The sequence below is a fragment of the Macaca mulatta genome, chromosome 2 (assembly GCF_049350105.2).
Source record: "Macaca mulatta isolate MMU2019108-1 chromosome 2, T2T-MMU8v2.0, whole genome shotgun sequence".
Lineage (NCBI taxonomy): Eukaryota > Metazoa > Chordata > Mammalia > Primates > Cercopithecidae > Macaca > Macaca mulatta.
In genome coordinates, this window is record NC_133407.1 from 13,246,882 (window position 1) to 13,266,462 (window position 19,581).

Genomic DNA, 19,581 nt, shown 5'->3' on the forward strand with positions numbered 1-19,581 from the left:
TTAGAGACAAATCATGACCCTAAAGGAACTTAAATTCTAGCAGAGCTTGCTTTTTTTTTTTTTTTCTTTTCTTGTATAATTGCATTGGAGCACACTCCTGGAAGCTCTTCAAAGCTCTTCACTGTTAATGGTGATAAAATGTTTACTTACCATGTTCCGTATGTAACAGGAATGCTCCCATTACATAATGACAAGCATGTTGCCAACTTTTATTTTAGAATATATATCTTGGTTTGACATATATACTTACCATGTTAAAATAGCAACTGTTACTTTTTTAAAAAAGAGTTTTCATCAAGAATTGATATCAAATTTAATCAAATAACTTTCTACATCTATGGAGATAATTGCTTTTTTCCTCTTTAAAACACTTTTAATTGGTGTCATAGCTTAATAGACATCTTAAAATTGAATAATTGGTAGTCTCTTGAAAAGAAAGTATAATCTCTGCTTACAGATATTATACGTATATATAGTTTAACTAGCCATCTGTTGTTTAAATCCTTTGTATCTTAAATTGACTGAATTAGCTGAGTTTCGTTAATCTTGCTAGCAATTTGTAGAAGAAACTCAAATAATCCACATTACGAAGCTCTGCATATTCTAGGTCCTTATTATTTATTTATTTATTTATTTATTTATTTATTTATTTATTTATCTTTGAGATGGAGTCTTGCTCTGTTGCCCAGGCTAGAGTGCAGTGGTGCAATGTCGGCTCACTGCAACCTCCACCTCCTGGGTTCAAACGATTCTCTTTCCTGGCTCAGCCTCTCAAGTAGCTGAGATTACAGGTGCGTGCCACGACAGCCAGCTACTTTTTGTACTTTTTGTTTGTTTGTTTGTTTTAGTAGAGATAGGGTTTCACCATGTTGGTCAGGCTGGTCTTGAACTCCTGACCTCATGATCCGCCCACCTTGGCATCTCAAAGTGCTGGGATTACAGTCATGAGCCACCACACCTGGCCTGGTCCGTATTTTGAAATAAAATCTTAACTGGCACCTAACTCATTCCTACCCCCAATAACAATGTAAATAAGACTTTTCCTCACATTTTTATGTATATCTCTTTTCAAGTTTTCTTTTTCTAAGCAAACTTGGTTTCTTTGTTGTTGTTAAAAATTGGGTTTCTAAGTCTACCACTCACTCGTGACCTTGTTTGTTAAATGTCATGTTTATTTTTCACTGCATAGCTAATTGGGGCATTCAGGCTAAGAATAATACAGAAACTTTTGATTGAAAGATGTAAGGTTTGCACTATTGGATTAATTCCTGTTCCTCTAATCGGTTGGTTTCTTAGCAACCTAATTTTGGATTTCCTTTGTGATTTCCTTAACATTTTTTTTTTCTGGTGACTTTATCTCACTACCCCACCAAAAACTGAACCAAAACAAAACAAAACCCCAACGATGATTCTGAAATATATTTTAGTCTATGTATGATATCATCTGTCACAAGTGTGTATTTATATAAGCATATTTCACTGTATAGTATTATATTTATTTTGCTTTTAACTCAGATGCATTTTATCATATTTCTTTTGTTTTTAACTCAAATTTATTTAGTTATCAGAAACTTATAAATGTCAATTCTGCAAATAGTGTCCAAAATAATATAATCTTATCTTTGTATTAATTGTCTAATGAATTCAGTAGTACAATCTATATTCTTAACATACAGCTTGGCGCAAATAATCAATTTCAGGACTTTACACAGTTCCATAGCAGTGTTTACTTCAGGTCTATCAGCATTTCTTTCTAAAACAAATTAATTTCCTGTATCTTTATTGTGAGGATAAAACAAATTCATTCTTCTCAGAATCTCCTTTTCAGTATGTTAAGCCTTAGCATGGTAATGTTTCTCATTCTCTGAACTGCACGCTGTGGCGGACTTTAAAGATCATTTGAATTCTTCTATTTTTGGTATGGGATTTGTAATGTTTTGATAGTAAAACTTGGATTGGATTGTCTGGAAGATGTCCACATAGGTCCTCTATTTTCTCACTAAGTATCCTGGGGGAAGAATCAGGAACTACTCTTATCTAGGATAACAATGTAACTAGCAATTGCATTGTAATCTACCACCTCTTCACCTCAGTTTTGTTATTTGTATAACAAGGCAGTTGAATAACGATTTTTTTCCCCTCTTGGGGCCATGAGCACAGATTGGAGTCTTAGAGTGATTGGGATTGATTGGTCCAGATTTGAATAACACTCCCTGTTCACACAGTTATGGTCCATGCTAGACCTCCTATAGGCTCCAGGGCTGCTAGAGGATTCCTAAAAGTCTTCAACATTTGCATCGTCTTCACTTTTTACAAGCATACCACTCAAATTGCTTTTCAGCAAATGCCTATATTGATATTAGGTTGAAAACAGTTTCATCATTCAATTTGTACTTTTTAAAATGTCAAGCATTTGAAAAGACCTGCTTTCAGAATGACAGCTTTTGAAGAATGGCATTTTGTAATCATTTACAAAATGTGTGTGTGTGTGTATGTGTGTGGCAATTTCTGCAATCCCAAAGAAAGTTATCATTCATCAAATACATCATGTACAACTTGTCTTTGTCAACCTAAAAGGAAGAAGCTGAGCCAAAATTATAACAAAGTATATGAGAGTTCATGTGGGCCAAGCATGAGTGTTGCAACCTGGGAGCATACATTCAAGTTGCTCTGAATATATAGTCTCCTTAGTAGCAATTACAAATGAATTTTTAAAGAAAAAGAAGAGGCAATCCCTAAGTTATTTACCAAAACTTTCCATTAAAATGACATAAACTGTGGATTGGTTATACATTGTTTGTTTCGCAAATTCCAGGAACATGAAAATAATGGGTCAGGCTACTAGTCCGTAACAAATGACTCAAAACTATTGCTACCAGTCTTGAGTGGGTGGAGTGAGGACATGACTAAAATCCCATACTTCTGTCATAGCATATGAAGTTTGATTTCACAGGATCTCCTCAGCTCTGAAATAGAGGTCATTAACTCTGTGATCACCTTTTATTTGCATGTAACTTTGAAACTCTATTTTTGCCGGGCTGAGATGATTAATGACACAAAAGTGGATTTTGAAGAAACAGCTACTTCTGTGTGTAAGTTTATGAGCATTTTATAATAATGGGAGGGGATCACTTCAGAGCAAAATGGAGACTTGTCCCACATTTCACTTCCTTGTCTTCCAAATGCTATCTGAAATGACCCAACAAATAGAGGACAATAAATAAGCAAGAAGCTTTTCAGCATTTCTGGGAGGCATTGTGCAGTCGTGATAGGATGGAAAGAGTTTGGAGCAGCAGCAGTTTCATACCTGCAGAAGTAAAGCCCATCTGGGAAGCAGTGATAAGATGATAAGCGAGCTACAGAACTGGGCAAACTCAAGTCAAGAGAGAAACAGAACAAATCTGGGCTGTCAAAGGATATCATCAGATTTTCCTATGCTATGCACCAATCCTTTCTTGACCTGATGATGGCCGAGGCAAAAGTAACTTCTTTTCTTCTTTTTTTTTTTTTTTTCTTGAGACAAGAGTCTCACTCTGTTGCCAACGCTGGAGTGCAATGGTGTGGTCTTGGCTCACTGTAACCTCTGCCTCCCAGATTCAAGCAATTGTCCTGCCTCAGCCTCCTGAGTAGCTGGGACTGCAGGCGCGTGCCACCACACCCGGCTAATTTTTGTATTTTTAGTAGAGACAGGGTTTCACCATGTTGGCCAGGCTAGTCTTGAACTCCTGACCTCGTGATCCACCCGCCTTGGCATCCCAATGTGCTAGGATTACAAACATGAACCACCACACCCGGCCGGCAAAAGTAACTTCTAATGATGTCACGGGAGAATCACTAACTCTTTGATGCCAGAAAAACTGAATGCAAGTGAAAGGGGTACAGACAGCAAGAAAGTTACAGCCAATGTGTGGCTTACAGTTAGGACAGAGAAGGGGGCAGGTTCAGATCCACTTGATGTGGGTAAATTTTAACCCAACTTGTACTACCAATAGCTGAGGAGCTGTTAGCTTTAGTAAATGCATCCAGCTTCTCTAACATGGGAGCCCGCTAGATAAAGCAAAAATATTCACGTAGATATTACAGAGAGAGGAAAGGCTGACCAGTTGGGGGAAAGACATGGCTCTTCACTTTGGTGTTTGGTGAGAACAAGGAATAAAGTAGTTTCCTAAGAAATTATTTTGGCAATAGATTCCTCCCTCTCACAAGCCACTAAATGTATTAATATGCAAAATATAACTATGAAGATAAAAACATGTGAGACAATGTCTAATATGGACAAAACAGAACTGCAACTTCCAATAGGGTACAGCCAAATAATACTTTCTATAGGTTGCAAACAAAAGTGAAAATATATGGCCAGATATAGGAAAATAGCTCTAAAGAAAAGAAAAAGTAGAAGAATCAGAGCATAGACTAAAAAGATATACTCTAATGAATTTTTAGAAGACAGTTTGATTCTTAGATTGATCATATTTAAAATAATATTGAATCATTTAACAAGTATAAATTCAGATCAGGACAAAATTAAATTTAAAAAGTCAATAGGTAAGTAATAAGAATGTTCCTGAATTGAAGAAAGAATACAATTTTAAGATCTAAAAGGCATATCATATTCTAGCAACATTTGTGCACAATTAATACATAAACAAATGTTTAACAATTGAATTTTTAAAACAATGGGAAAAGTTATTTAGGAAAAAAGGAAGTCAAATGCAATTTGTAGTGGGATTGAGACTGGGGGAGCAGCCTGTGCAAATTTGGGCTGGCCTCAAATCCAATGTTAGGTGTAGCCGAGCGAGGCTCACCATATTCTAAGACACTGGTTTGATAACTAGTTGAACATTGAACCACCTGAGGAGTTATTGAGAAAACAAACACAAAGAAAAATCAATTAGTGTGTGTTCCTCAGTCCCACAGATTCTGGTTTAATTATTCTGGGGTAAAACCTGGGCTTTTAAAAGCTCTCTGGTTGATTCTAACATGTAGCTCAGTTTGAGAAACAGTTTCAAGGGAACCATGTCGAAAGCATATTATACATAGTTAAGTTGTAATTCACATATAAAATTGTCAGGTAATTTTCTTCAACTCAAAACAGCTCAAAACCAGAGCAACAAGGTAAGTTATGATACACACACACGCACACATGCACACATACACACACACAAATTAGCGTGGATGTCCACCATCCAGAGTTGAGAGAAAAACACTTGGTAACATGGCTGAGAATCACTGCAATACAATGTATAACTAGTAAGAAATCAATTCTGCAATATATTGCTGAATATATCACAAATTACTATATTATCTTTACAATATAAACTTAAACAGTAATATAGAAGCAACAACAAAAATTCTCAAAGTGGATAGGAGAAAGGAGAAAAAAAGGTAATCGAGTTGGTTTTCATATCTTCCTTGCCCAAAAGTTAATAGATAATATTTACACTGAATAAAGAAAAAAAAAGAGGTTTAGATATATTGTATAAACGAATAAGAGGAACCTACAGAAAACAGTAATAACAATAACAAAAAACTGAAAGTAATACATGAAAAAATGCTCATCATCACTCACCATCAGAGAAATGCAAATCAAAACCACAATGAGATCCATCTCACACCAGTTAGAATGGCGATCATTAAAAAGTCAGGAAATGACAGGTGCTGGAGAGGATGTGGAGAAACAGGAACACTTTTGCACTGTTGGTGGGACTGTAAACTAGTTCAACCATTGTGGAAAACAGTGTGGCGATTCCTCAAGGATCTAGAACTAGAAATACCATTTGATCCAGCCATCCCATTACTGGGCATATACCCAAAGGATTATAAATCATGCTGCTATAAGGACACATGCATATGTATGTTTATTGTGGCACTATTCACAATAGCAAAGACTTGGAACCAATCCAAATGTCCATCAATGACAGACTGGATTAAGAAAATGTGGCACATATACACCATGGAATACTATGCAGCCATAGAAAAGGATGAGTTCATGTCCTTTGTAAGGACTTGGATGCAGCTGGAAACCATCATTCCCAGCAAACTATTGCAAGAACAGGAAACGAAATACTTCATGTTCTCACTCATAGGTGGGAAATGAACAATGAGAACACTTGGACACAGGAAGGGGAACATCACACACTGGGGCCTGTTGTGGGGTGGGCAGATGTAGGAGGGATAGCATTAGGAGATATACTTAATGAAAATGACTAGTTAATGGGTGCAACACACCAACATGGCACATGTATACATATGTAACAAACCAGTATACAAACCAGTATACAAACAAGTATAATAAAAAAAAGTAATATGATAACTACCTAAAACCAGTAAGTTAAAAATGGGAAAGGAAGACAGATTGATGTGATTGTGCTAATTTTCTCAGCTCTCCTAATGAAGACTATGGTGTCCTGTCTACTAAATCAGACTAGATCGTTAAAAACATTCCCATTAAAATAGCAACCATTAGAAGTTCTAAAAGGAATCTGTATGTTACAAATTAGCAGGAGGAAAAATGTTTATTCAAACCTAAGCATACCACAAAACAACTTGAGAAAAAAATTAGATGGTAATATGGTAGAGAGCAATGTAAGCATAAAAGTGATTTTAAAAGAAGAAAGGCAGAATTAATTCAGAATATAAATATTATATTAATATAAATGGAAAATTTGTACTCACTAAAATAACAAAATTCTAATAGATCAAAATTTTAAACTAACCCCATATATTGAATAAATATATATGTCTTAGAAATTTCAAGATTAAAATAACAATTTTAATTTTGAAAAATTAATTTTAAAAATACATGCTTGATATATTAAACAAGATAGTTGGTATATGATAAACAGTCAATTAAGTTTATTTGGGGCATAATATATCAAATAAAATAAAAATCGAGGCCCGGTGCAGTGACTCATGCCTATAATTCCAAGCACTTTGGGAGGCCAAGGCAGGTGGACCACCTGAGGTCAGAAGTTGGAGACCAGCCTGGTCAACATGGTGAAACCCCCTTCTCTACTAAAAATACAAAAATTAGCTGGGCATGGTGGCCTGCACCTGTAATCCCAGCTGCTCAGGAGGCTGAGGCAGGAGAATTACTTGAACCTGGGAGCTGGAGGTTGCAGTTAGCTGAGATCATACCACAGCACTCCAGCCTGAGCAACAAGAGTGAAACTCTGTCTCAAAAAGAAACAAACAAACAAAAAAACCAAACACACCAAAGAAGAAACAAAATAAAAATAGATAATGTAAAATGATAAAGGATAAAGGTGATATACACAGCTTGGACCCATTTATCGTTATTATAGTGCATATTGATTTAAATATATAACTCAGAGATCTCAGATACTGCAAGGATAAATTGACAGAAATACAATGGAAGCCACCCATAGCATATTATAGGTATCGTGAAAATAAGATGTAGATTGTCTGAATACAATAATTAATAAGGTTGATTAGTGGACATATTTGAAAATGTTATACTTTAATGAAAGCTTTCTTTTAGCTACTCACAGGGAATTTACAAACTTATTCCTATAGAAAGCCTTAAAACAAACCTTAGTAGTCCAGCCTAATGAAATGCAGTAAGTGAATAAATTGGCAACCCAAAAAGGACCAGCTATAAAACCATAAATATCTGTGAAGGTAAAAATGAAAACAAAAAATAAGTATATTAACCTTAAATAATGAGATTCTGAAAATATGATTAAATTTAGAGTTTATTGAAGGGCAAAGCTTGAGGGTGATCACCTGTGAAGCACCAACTTCAAAATGGGTCAGTCAAATTATATAGGCAGAGACAGATACATTTTAGCAGAATTACATTTCCCACACAAGACCAGTGCATGTTACAGCAATTCTATTGGTTACAGGTTGCTACATTCCAAGAAAGATAACTTTATACTTTGTGAGTTGAGTAGTGATCAGAAGGGGCATCATGTCTGGAACCATCTGGTCTTCCTAATTATTTGCAGCAACAAAAGGCAGAAGTTGCAGCTACATGCCACGTGACTCAGGCCACATAGCCACATTTCTCACAAGGCCTAGAATAATTTAAAGTTTCAACAGCTTTACATTTGAAACATTTAATTTCATAATTGTATATCTTCTGACAAAGATAAAAACAGAAACCACAGAAAGACATAATCATGTTTGCTGTGTATATTCTCAGAAATGTGAATTTTACAATCTTTTGCCATATATGTATGTATGTACTTTTTAAAAACAAGTTTTTGGTATTAGCCTAGAAAAGAAAGCTGATCTTGGTTCCTGAGACTGAGACTTACTTTAGCAACCAACGATATTTAGGCAAGGCACTTCCAGTATCCCTTCCAGGGCTTCACTAAGTCTTATCTGCACTTCTCAAAACTCCAAGTTTCACTGATTTTCAAATTCCTCCCCTTTGGACACTAGTTTTCTGCTGTTTTTCACACTCTGCTTTAATGTCACAGTGGTTTGCCTCACTTTTTTTCAAGTTCTGTTTTACTTTTTATGGCACCAAGCTAAGAGTTTCTCTTCACTGCATACTTAAAAAATGTATAGTTTAGAATAATAGACACAATTTCCATAAGTACCATTTAACCTCATAGCACTTATAGTTAGACAGTGTCATATGGTTTAAAAATAGGCATTATTAATAAATATTCCCAGGTCACATAAATTTACAAATTGAGCACATGTCTTCCTGAGAAACATGACAGAATCTGCAAATTGCATATAATTCCTGAGGACTACTTTATATTGGGACAATATGTGTGGTATTTTATTTTTATTTAACAGGTATACAATTAATGTTTTCACATATTAAAAATAGTAACCATTGAGAGGGAAATAAAATTTTACTAACGCCTTTCCTTTAACCCCATTCATTAGATAACAAAATATTGAAAATATTTCTGGCTTTAGTTTTTCTTTGTTTAACATTTTAAGATTATGTTATATATATATATATATATATATATATATATATATATATATATATATATATATATCTCTTCATTCCTGATTATTGTGTTCTAGACAAGCTTTACAATCTCTCTGCTTTAGAAAACATTCATGTGGGCCGGGCGCGGTGGCTCAAGCCTGTAATCCCAGCACTTTGGGAGGCCGAGACGGGCGGATCACAAGGTCAGGAGATCGAGACCATCCTGGCTAACACGGTGAAACCCCGTCTCTACTAAGAAATACAAAAAACTAGCCGGGCGAGGTGGCGGGCGCCTGTAGTCCCAGCTACTCGGGAGGCTGAGGCCGGAGAATGGCGTGAACCCGGGAGGCGGAGCTTGCAGTGAGCTGAGATCCAGCCACTGCACTCCAGCCTGGGCAACAGAGCGAGACTCCGTCTCAAAAAAAAAAAAAAAAAAAAGAAAACATTCATGTGTTACTACCCACCTTCCCATTTTTTCCCTTCTACCCTCTAAGCCCAATATTGTTGGATGTATTACTATTATTTTCAGAGACTGACTTCAAATGTTAAATTCTAAATTTAATATTTATTTCTTGATTTATCAAGCTTTGAAAATACCTACTAATTTTGTGCTATAAAAGAGAATGGAATAAAGACTTTATTTATTTCATCTCTCTTCCCCCTTCCAATTACTATAAATATTGTATTTTACATTTACAAGGTTTACAGAATATACATCCTATTTCATTAAATAGCATTGAATTATTTGTGGTTTGTCTGTATTTTGATTTTCAAAAGAGAAAGCAATAATAGTATTCATAATATTATGATTATGTACATGTACATCACATTCATACAATAATGAAATTGTGTAGTTGAAACCAGGTAAAAGAAAATGCAGTCTCACGTCTTACAAAATTTTGAATTGTTTCTGTATTTCCGTGTGTTAGACTGTATGAATTGTGTGTGTATTTCACCGTGTTGAATTACACTTTATTTTTTGAATTGTTTCTGTATTTCCGTGTGTTAGACTGTATGAATTGTGTGTGTATTTCACCGTGTTGAATTACACTTTATTTTTTGAATTGTTTCTGTATTTCCGTGTGTTAGACTGTATGAATTGTGTGTGTATTTCACCGTGTTGAATTACACTTTATTTTTTGAATTGTTTCTGTATTTCCGTGTGTTAGACTGTATGAATTGTGTGTGTATTTCACCGTGTTGAATTACACTTTATTTTTTGAATTGTATATGTATTTCAGTGTGTTAGACTGTATGAATTGTGTGTGTATTTCACCGTGTTGAATTACACTTTATTTTTTGAATTGTTTCTGTATTTCCGTGTGTTAGACTGTATGAATTGTGTGTGTATTTCACCGTGTTGAATTACACTTTATTTTTTGAATTGTTTCTGTATTTCCGTGTGTTAGACTGTATGAATTGTGTGTGTATTTCACCGTGTTGAATTACACTTTATTTTTTGAATTGTTTCTGTATTTCCGTGTGTTAGACTGTATGAATTGTGTGTGTATTTCACCGTGTTGAATTACACTTTATTTTTTGAATTGTTTCTGTATTTCCGTGTGTTAGACTGTATGAATTGTGTGTGTATTTCACCGTGTTGAATTACACTTTATTTTTTGAATTGTTTCTGTATTTCCGTGTGTTAGACTGTATGAATTGTGTGTGTATTTCACCGTGTTGAATTACACTTTATTTTTTGAATTGTTTCTGTATTTCCGTGTGTTAGACTGTATGAATTGTGTGTGTATTTCACCGTGTTGAATTACACTTTATTTTTTGAATTGTTTCTGTATTTCCGTGTGTTAGACTGTATGAATTGTGTGTGTATTTCACCGTGTTGAATTACACTTTATTTTTTGAATTGTTTCTGTATTTCCGTGTGTTAGACTGTATGAATTGTGTGTGTATTTCACCGTGTTGAATTACACTTTATTTTTTGAATTGTTTCTGTATTTCCGTGTGTTAGACTGTATGAATTGTGTGTGTATTTCACCGTGTTGAATTACACTTTATTTTTTGAATTGTTTCTGTATTTCCGTGTGTTAGACTGTATGAATTGTGTGTGTATTTCACCGTGTTGAATTACACTTTATTTTTTGCAGGCATTCCCATTCTGCATTATGCTCAATTGTTATTGTTTATTTTAGCTCATGTTACCCCTGAGTTAAATTACTTTTAATTTCATTGAAATTACATCCTGTTGAATATGTTTTTAAAAGGTGCTTGGCCAGGAATGGTGGCTCACGCCTATAATCCTAACACTTTGGGAGGCCGAGGCAGGCAGATCATGAGGTCAGGAGATGGAGACCATCCTGGCTAACACAATAAAACCCGTCTCTACTAAAAATACAAAAATTAGCCGGGCATGGTGGCATGCGTCTGTAATCCCAGCTACCTGGGAGGCTGAGGCAGGAGAATCACTTGAACCCAGAAAGTGGAGGTTGCAGGGAGCCAAGATCCCGCCACTGCACTCCAACCTGGGCAACAGAGCGAGACTCCTTCTCAAAACAAAACACATGTACTTAGAGAATAATGAATGTTGTAACCTTTTTCATAAATAAATAAAACATCTTTATTTTGCCCTCACATATGATTGGGGATGAAACTCTAGGTTTAAAGGTGAATTTTTTCCCCCTCAGAATTGAGGACTTTTAAAATTATTTTCTATATTCAGTGTTGTTAAGACAGTGCATGGCTGTTTCTATAATGTTTTCTGTGTAAATAACTTTCTGTTCCTATTTAAAAGATTTTAGAATTTTCTTTTTATCTTTGAGGAAATGGAAATTCAATATATGTACATATGGATAATACTTCATTAGTCCTGTTTTCCATTCAACATGCCACCTCAATTAAATAACTGTTTCTTCATTTCCAAATACTTATTTTCTATTTTTTAATTATTTCTTCTCCTCATTTTTTTTGCTCATCTCCATTTAGAATTTCCATTAGATGGATGATGGATTAGTTGGATATTTCCCTTCGTACCTCTAAATTTCTATCGCAGGTGATCTAGTTGGAAAGTGTCAGATAAAACCCATATAGTTACAAAACCATTTTATTTTCCATTGGAATACAGTCAAGCATAATTTCCCAGCACCCCTTTCATGTAATTAGGATCCATATGACCAGTTCTGGCCAAGAGTAAGCTAACTGGGGTCATGGGTATCCCTTTCAGTACAAGTTGGTGTAAGTAGGTAGTGGTCTATCTCATTTATCTTTTCCTTTCATATTTGAAGGCTGACAGATGCCAATGCACCTTGGAAGCCAAAAGATGTTGAATGAAAGATGAAAAATGATTTGATTTCTGAGTCAGTGCTTAAAGAAGAGCTTTCCGGAAGTGCTCATTGACTTTTAGCAAGGGATGAAATTTAGGCAAAGTGGTTTTATATAGCAGCTAGTTTAAATTACCTTAGCAAGTACTTCTTGCCTTGGTAATCTGGATTCTGGGAATATGACTGCATTTATATTCCAGATAAATAATTCAGATGTCTACTCTAAAAACATATTTATGCAACTCATGTGTTAATTATCTTAAATGATTTTGGCAACTATAATGCTAGTTTTAAAAGTGTTTTCCTAATTTTCTGTTTGCTATTTTTCATTTCGCTATTCCTACTTTTTATGTCTGCAATAACTCCTAGCATCTTTCAAGTTAAGATTTTGTTCCTTGAATTATTTTATTGTTTTATTTAGCATTTATGATTCTGTTTATTCATCCTGGTCCTTCTCTCTTATTTATGTTCTTCTCTATGATTGCAATTTTTAACTATAAAAATATCCCATTCCTAAGACATATTGAAATAAAAATTAGATTAGATTAAAATGATTGAGGAAAAGTACCCAATTGTTTGGCATGAACTCTTCTCTGTCAGATTTCCCTTACTCTTTACATTTGTTAACATCAATTTTTTTTTTTTTTTTTTACATTTGATCATTTGACATTTGTTGAATATTTTTGTCTTTGTATTTGTTGATTCAGCTCAGAACATTTGTGGACTCAGCTCATAAATATTATGTCTGGACTGAAATTCAATGTGATTTTCCTTTAAATTTGATCTTGTCGACTGTTATCTTCTAACTATTTGAAAACTTGAATTGCACTCCTTTCTGTTTTACAGTTGTTTTTGCTTCATACTTAAAATAACTTTTTGCCATTACAGTGCAATTTGAGGAAAACAAGAGGGCAGACGTTTTGCCACTGAGCCAGAATTAAGGTAAGAAATGTGAGGCAGCATTTTGCGTGATTACAATTGGGTCCTATATCTATTTTAAAATATGATATTTTGTACAATATGAATTTTGCATTATTTTTGGTAATTTAAAATATTGCAGTAAGGAATTGTGTTAAGATATTAATCAGCTTGATTAATAAGATTTTACTACTCTCTTAAATTATATTCATGATATAAATACCTCATTTGCTTGATCCTGGTTCTGGTCCTGATGTGTTATCATGAATCATACAGTAGGACAATATTCAATAAAAAACAAAATACTGCAGAATATGTATTTCAGTGAGTGGGAGGTAGATTGTAGAGATTCTGTTTTGCAATTGTTAAAAAAAACCTATATTTGCTACCAGAATGTGTGGCTTAGAGAACACAGATTACCTTTGCATTTCTGCAAATAAAATTCCCATAAGTAAGAATAAGCAAGTTGGTCAGAATTTACTATTATAGCTACAATGTGAAAGATAGATTAAAATATTAAAGGGTTTAAACTCAATGACATTGCATGTGAAGATAAGCTTAACATTCTCAAGTCGATCTAATATTCCTCAACTTTTATTAAGAGCACACACATGTTTAATTAGTGCCTCAAAGATTCAGAGAACTAGAATGTCCAAGGGCCTCAGAAAATCCTCAAGTTTAAGTTAGAATTGTAGAGAAGATGAGCCAAGTTACTCAGGACACCTGGATATGAGTTTATGCACAATTTATCCAACTGTCTTTAAAACTTTTCACTTAATGAGGCATATTATAGGGATAAAAATGACCAGGAAATGTATGATATATTTGGAGAAGGTAGCAATCCAATTTATAAATTCCCATCTTCCAACCATCTGGAGGTGCCAGATTGGCAGGGTTTCTCGTCAGCATTCTGTATATTATGCACGCTTCACAGAGCAAGAAAGGGAATCACTCAGCATTCTCAAATGCTCGAAGGATTCCTTTAAAAGGTTGATAACCAGTCTGCAATATATTTTTTAAAATAGCTATTTGCTATTATGCATTGTTTGAGAGAAGAACAGAGGATTCACAGTATAAATTGCATTCCCTATAGATAATACCAAAGATTCAAGGATGAAGGATAACCCATTGAATGTGAGGGTGAATTTTCTTTATCTTTACGGACTCCTTGTCACCTGGGGCTGAGGTTAATTATAATGATAATATGACAGTCTAGCAAAATCCACAGATTTAGGAAACGCACAAAAATTGGTAAGTTTACTATTTCTGGGTTAAGCATGAGCAACACAATGAAACCTGTACGTGAGGCAGAGTGGGGAAGAAATGAAATAATGATAAATTTTAAGCATTCATTTTACTTTTCTAGTAGTTTTCTTGTAATATACATGGGAAGATTTTTTATCCATTAATTATGTATGCCGTTGATGGATCTAGATTCTCCTTAACCCAATGGAAGCTACAAATCTTCTGTAAAATTATTCCTCTATTTATATTATAGATCAAAATATGTCTGAAATAAAAACCTATAATAGAAGTCATAAAAAAATGGATGATGGATTCCACTTATTCCCAATTAAATAAAAAAATTGGAATACAACACATGAATTAAAGAGTATTTTGTTTTAGAGTGAAATACCACCTTCGGACATTCTAAGCCAAGAAGGTATAAGATACAGCTAAATATTTGCTGATAAAACATTCAATTCTGAGATTTTCCATAGAAGCCCAATTCTGGATTTTTAACAATGGCAAAAAACAAATTATTTAGTTATTATTCCAATGAGAGTGAATCTGAATTGAAAAGTAAGAAGCTCAAAACCAAAGATGTAATGATTCTTAAGAAAGTCGGATCTATTGAGAATTCCCATGCCACGGAAAATAAACTCTCCTAATACCTTTAGGATCTATCAGGACAATTAAGCTGAATGAAATGACTATGACTTTAAATGTAGAAAGAAGAAAATGAAACTTGAGATCTGCCTTAGGAAGGAAAAAACAACAAATAAAAAATTATAAGGCCCTGATTCTGAGTAACAAGCTGTGTATAACTTCAAAATACTAAACGGATAACTAAGAAAACCAAGAACAGTAAAAAGATGGTTTCTGCCTTTAACATTTACAGTTAGTTCTGTTTTGGTTTAGTGTTGAAAAACTCAATTTACATTGAATAGAAATTTCAGTTGAGAACTGTTTTTGAATATTCTGTGTATATTAAGAAATGACTCAGGTTGATTTTAATATTTCCAAAGCTTGAAGCAGAAGGACTTACTCTGAATCCTGCAAGTAAAGCTGGGAAACCTGTCTTTACAGGTGCTCTGCTGTATGATCCCAGAAGAGATGGAGGAGTGGATTATTAGGGAAATGAGCTAAATGAAAGCTTGGCTTCATTGGTAAATTTACCCAAGTCCAAATAATATTTAGGTTGAAAACCAAATGAAAGCATGGGTTAATTGAAACAACAAAGAAATTTAACATGAAATAAATAAGTCTAAAGCAGGAAGTCAAGTATAGATTTATGTATATTTTGTCAGAAGCATACAGATATTATTATTCTTTTTTAAATGTTCTCATAATACCTGGTCGAGGAAATGCAGTTACCGATATGAGGGAAGGTATATGAAATTTTATGTCAAAAAAGGAGAGTGACTCACCTTCTCCAGTCTCCAGAACATAATATCTATTCCGTCACTCTTCTTTTTTGTAAACATTTCATGCCTAATGACTTTCACTTCCCTTCATTGGAGTCATGATATGTTCAGGACACATCTGCCTGGAGCTAAGAATCATGTATTTTTCCTAACATGCATTGTGCATGGAATCAGGAGTCAGAGACTGCGTGATTGATGTTAGAGTACAGGACATCTCCTTTCACAGAAGAACATCTTTTAGAAAGTTTGTATCAACTTGCTGTGTGTGTGTGTGTGTGTGTGTGTGTGTGTGTGTGTGTGTGTGTGTGAGATTTATGTTTCTCTGGTTCCCCTGTAATAATAAGACCCAGGAGAAAAAATGTATGTACTATTTATCTTTTTTATCACCAGCATCACCAACCAAAGTATTCTTCATGTGATTGCCATTTATAAATGTTTATTGGACTAAAAAAATGATGGGTACTTACTAATAAGATAAAAGGAGAAAAGAAGGGTTTTAAAAATCTAATTATTTAAAAAATCAAATGGATATATGGTAAGTATAAGAGAGGAAACAGTCTGCATTTATCATTAAAAATTTAAGTTTATATTTTGGGTGATAAAGTCTGCTGAGCTAGAGAGTCAAATCAAAGTCTGTAATATTTCCATTCTTTGGTAGGTATATGTAGAAAGGGTCACTTGACAGAATAAAGCCCAATAATTTCACCACTCAGATATAAAATCATGGGAAGGGAAGAAGAAAACTTATGGGAAAAATAAGGCTAAAGGAGAATAAGTTGCGAGTGTGTCTATACATCATGAAGGGAGAGATAGCAGTTGTCTTCAACAGTTAATAACACGAGGAGATATTTTTCTTTATGTGATTATTGAAGAAGTTTTCTGTATTGAATGCCTATAATGTGACATGCTGACTTTCAGGGATTTTCCTAGCAGAGCTCAAGGTCCAGCCAAGGCATGAAAATAATAAACAGCTAATCTAGTGTCGTGTGACAAGTACCATAAAGGTGAGTGTGGTGAAGTAAACCTGGAGCAGAACAGCTGACTTGTTGGAGAGGGAGTCTTAAGTGAGATGTGAAGAGAGTATATCTTACCAGGTGAAGAGGGCGGGGCCAAGGATAATAGCAAGAGTAGAGATGGTGCCTTGTGGTACACATTATTTAATTAATTCATTGCTTGATTGTGGTCATAAGATCACATGTTTTCCAAAATGATTTGTTTCCATAGACTGGCAGTAATATCTGAGGTGTCTTAGAAAGGAGTCTGCTTGGTTTTGGTTTATCAGCAATTTACTATAAAGCAGATTGTTTCCTATCCCTCTGTGCCTTTGCACACGGGCTTTATTCTCTATTTTGTAAATGTTTCAATATATTTCAAACAATATATTTCAAACAATAATATTGAAGGCAAGTGGGTTTTCATAACAACCACTTTAGAATACCATTGTTAAGAGTACAGGCTTTGAATACAGAGAGACTTCAGACAGACTTCTGCCACAAATATGCAGAATTTGGTGGTGATCTAGAGCTAATTTTCCTAATCAGAAAAGACGCAAAATATATGATTTATAGAACTGTTGTTAGGGTTAATTATTATGTGAACATTATTATTAGGTTTATTCAAATCATAAGAATGTTTCTACTTGGTAGAAATTTTTAAATCATAACATAACTGGCAATATTTTCTAAAGATACTGGACATAAAATGTTACACGAGGAAAATTACTAAAAAACACGTCTATTTTCAAAAAAAATTTAACACCTTTAGATTGGTGATAAATTATTACCAACTAGAAGGCCAAGTTAACTGTTATGCAGTTAGGGTGATATTCTTCTTCACTCAAAGATTTAAAACCCTTAGTTATAACCCTTCTGGATAAGAGAAAGATGCTCATCTTAGAAAACTGATTTGGGACTTCTTTGACAGAGTACATGATGATATATTTAAGCTGTGAATAATGAAAGTAGGTATCATTACATTACTCTTATGGGTGAATTAGGGAGTCAAAAATAAGTTTAAGAAGGATGTAGAGGAACTGCGAAAAACAAAATCCAAATAGTAGGCAAAGTAGAAGTGGAGAAGTTGGGAGCAATATGACCAAGACAGGAAGCCTGTAGGAATGAGCATCAATAAGGGAAGAAGAGGTGAAATAAATCAGGAGTGTGAAATTAAGAGACGATGACAAGCAGGGCAATTTTACTTGGCTACATATTAGAAACAACCAACAGTGGGGTAGGGCTCCTAGAATGGAGGCATGAGGAGCTCAGCAGGCCCTTGCCCCAGTGTAACAGTGATTTAATTGGTGAAAATCATAAAAAACAATCATTTAAAATTTCTGAACATTGTCCTAGAAGCACACAGTAAACAGAGAAACAATTACTCAAGAAAATTGACTATAATGTCGGTAACAACACTAGAAATCTGTAGTATTGGGGCCACAACACACTCCATTCCCCTGACTCCCATTTTTCTCCCGCTCTTCTGTGGGCTCCCTCAAAGTACATTGAAACTTTATGTATTTTTTCTCTCTCAGTTTCTTGTTTTCCTTCACTGCCTAATGCAGTGTTAAGCCCTTGTTATACATAACTAAATTTGTTGAACAAAAAATAAATGTAAGAATGACTACTTGGTTGGGAAGCCACCTGACATTTCCATGGATTACTTTAACACAGGCCTTAAGTTTTGTGATAAGCACATGGAACAGTAACCTGAAATAATATTGCTCAAAAGTGCCATTTTTAACTTAATTTCTGCTCATTGAAAGTTATTTAATAGAAAAATATATAAATTGGGCTTCACAGATATTGAAAACTTTTGTGTATCAAAGTACGCTATCAAGAAAGTATGAAGTCACATAAAGTTTATAGCAGCACAATTAACAATTGCAAAGATGTGGAACCAACCTAAGTACCCATTGACTAATGAATGGACAAAGAAAATGTGGTATATATACACCATGGAATACTACTCAGCCATTAAAATGAACAAAATAATGTATTTTTCATCAACTTGGATGGAGCTGAAGGCCATTATTCTAAGCCAAGCAACACAGGAGTGGAAAACCAAAAACTGTGTGTCCTCACTTACAAGTGAGGGCTAAGTTATGAGTAAGCAAAGGCATACAGAGTGATATAATGGACTTTAGAAACTCAGAAATGGGAGGGTGGTTGGGAGCTAGGGATAAAAAACTACATGTTACATACAATGTACACTACTCAGTACACTAAAGTCTCAGAATGCATTACTGTATAATTCATCCCTGTAAGAAAAAAAACATTTGTATCCCAAAAGCTATTGAAAGAATTTTTAAAAAAGAATATGTGAAAAGACAGCCTACAGAAGGGGAGAAAATATTTGAAAATCATATATCTGACAAGGGGTTAGTATAAAAAACACAGAAGAAACTCCTACAAGTCACCAACAAATCTACAGCCTGATTTTAAAATGGTGAAATAACTTAAATAGACATTTTTCCAAAGAGTATATACAAATGAACAATAAGCATATAAGAAAATGCTTAGCATTACCAATTGTCAGAGAAATGCAAATCAAAACCACGATATACTTTTTCACATCTACCAGGATAATCTAAAAAATAATAATAGTAACAAATGTTGGCAAGGATATGGACAAATTGGAACCTTCACACATTGCTGGTGGAAAAGTAAAATGATGCAACCACCATGGAAGCTAGTTTGGCAGTTCCTCAACAAACTAAACATGCAATTGCCATATGAACCAGCAATTCCATTCCTGGGTATATAACGAAAGAAATAGAAAGCAGGGATTTCAACAGACGTTTAGACATCAATATTCATTGCAG

General features: G+C 34.4%; 1 long non-coding RNA gene across 1 annotated transcript in view; it reads left to right on the top strand.

The window, feature by feature from the left end:
• The window catches only part of LOC114676214 (uncharacterized), a 507,752-nt gene that overhangs the window by 77,692 nt on the left and 410,479 nt on the right, over positions 1-19,581 (top strand). The window contains exon 2 of the long non-coding RNA XR_003727062.2: positions 13,084-13,137. This is a non-coding gene — a long non-coding RNA (uncharacterized LOC114676214). The remainder of the gene's footprint in view (positions 1-13,083; positions 13,138-19,581) is intronic.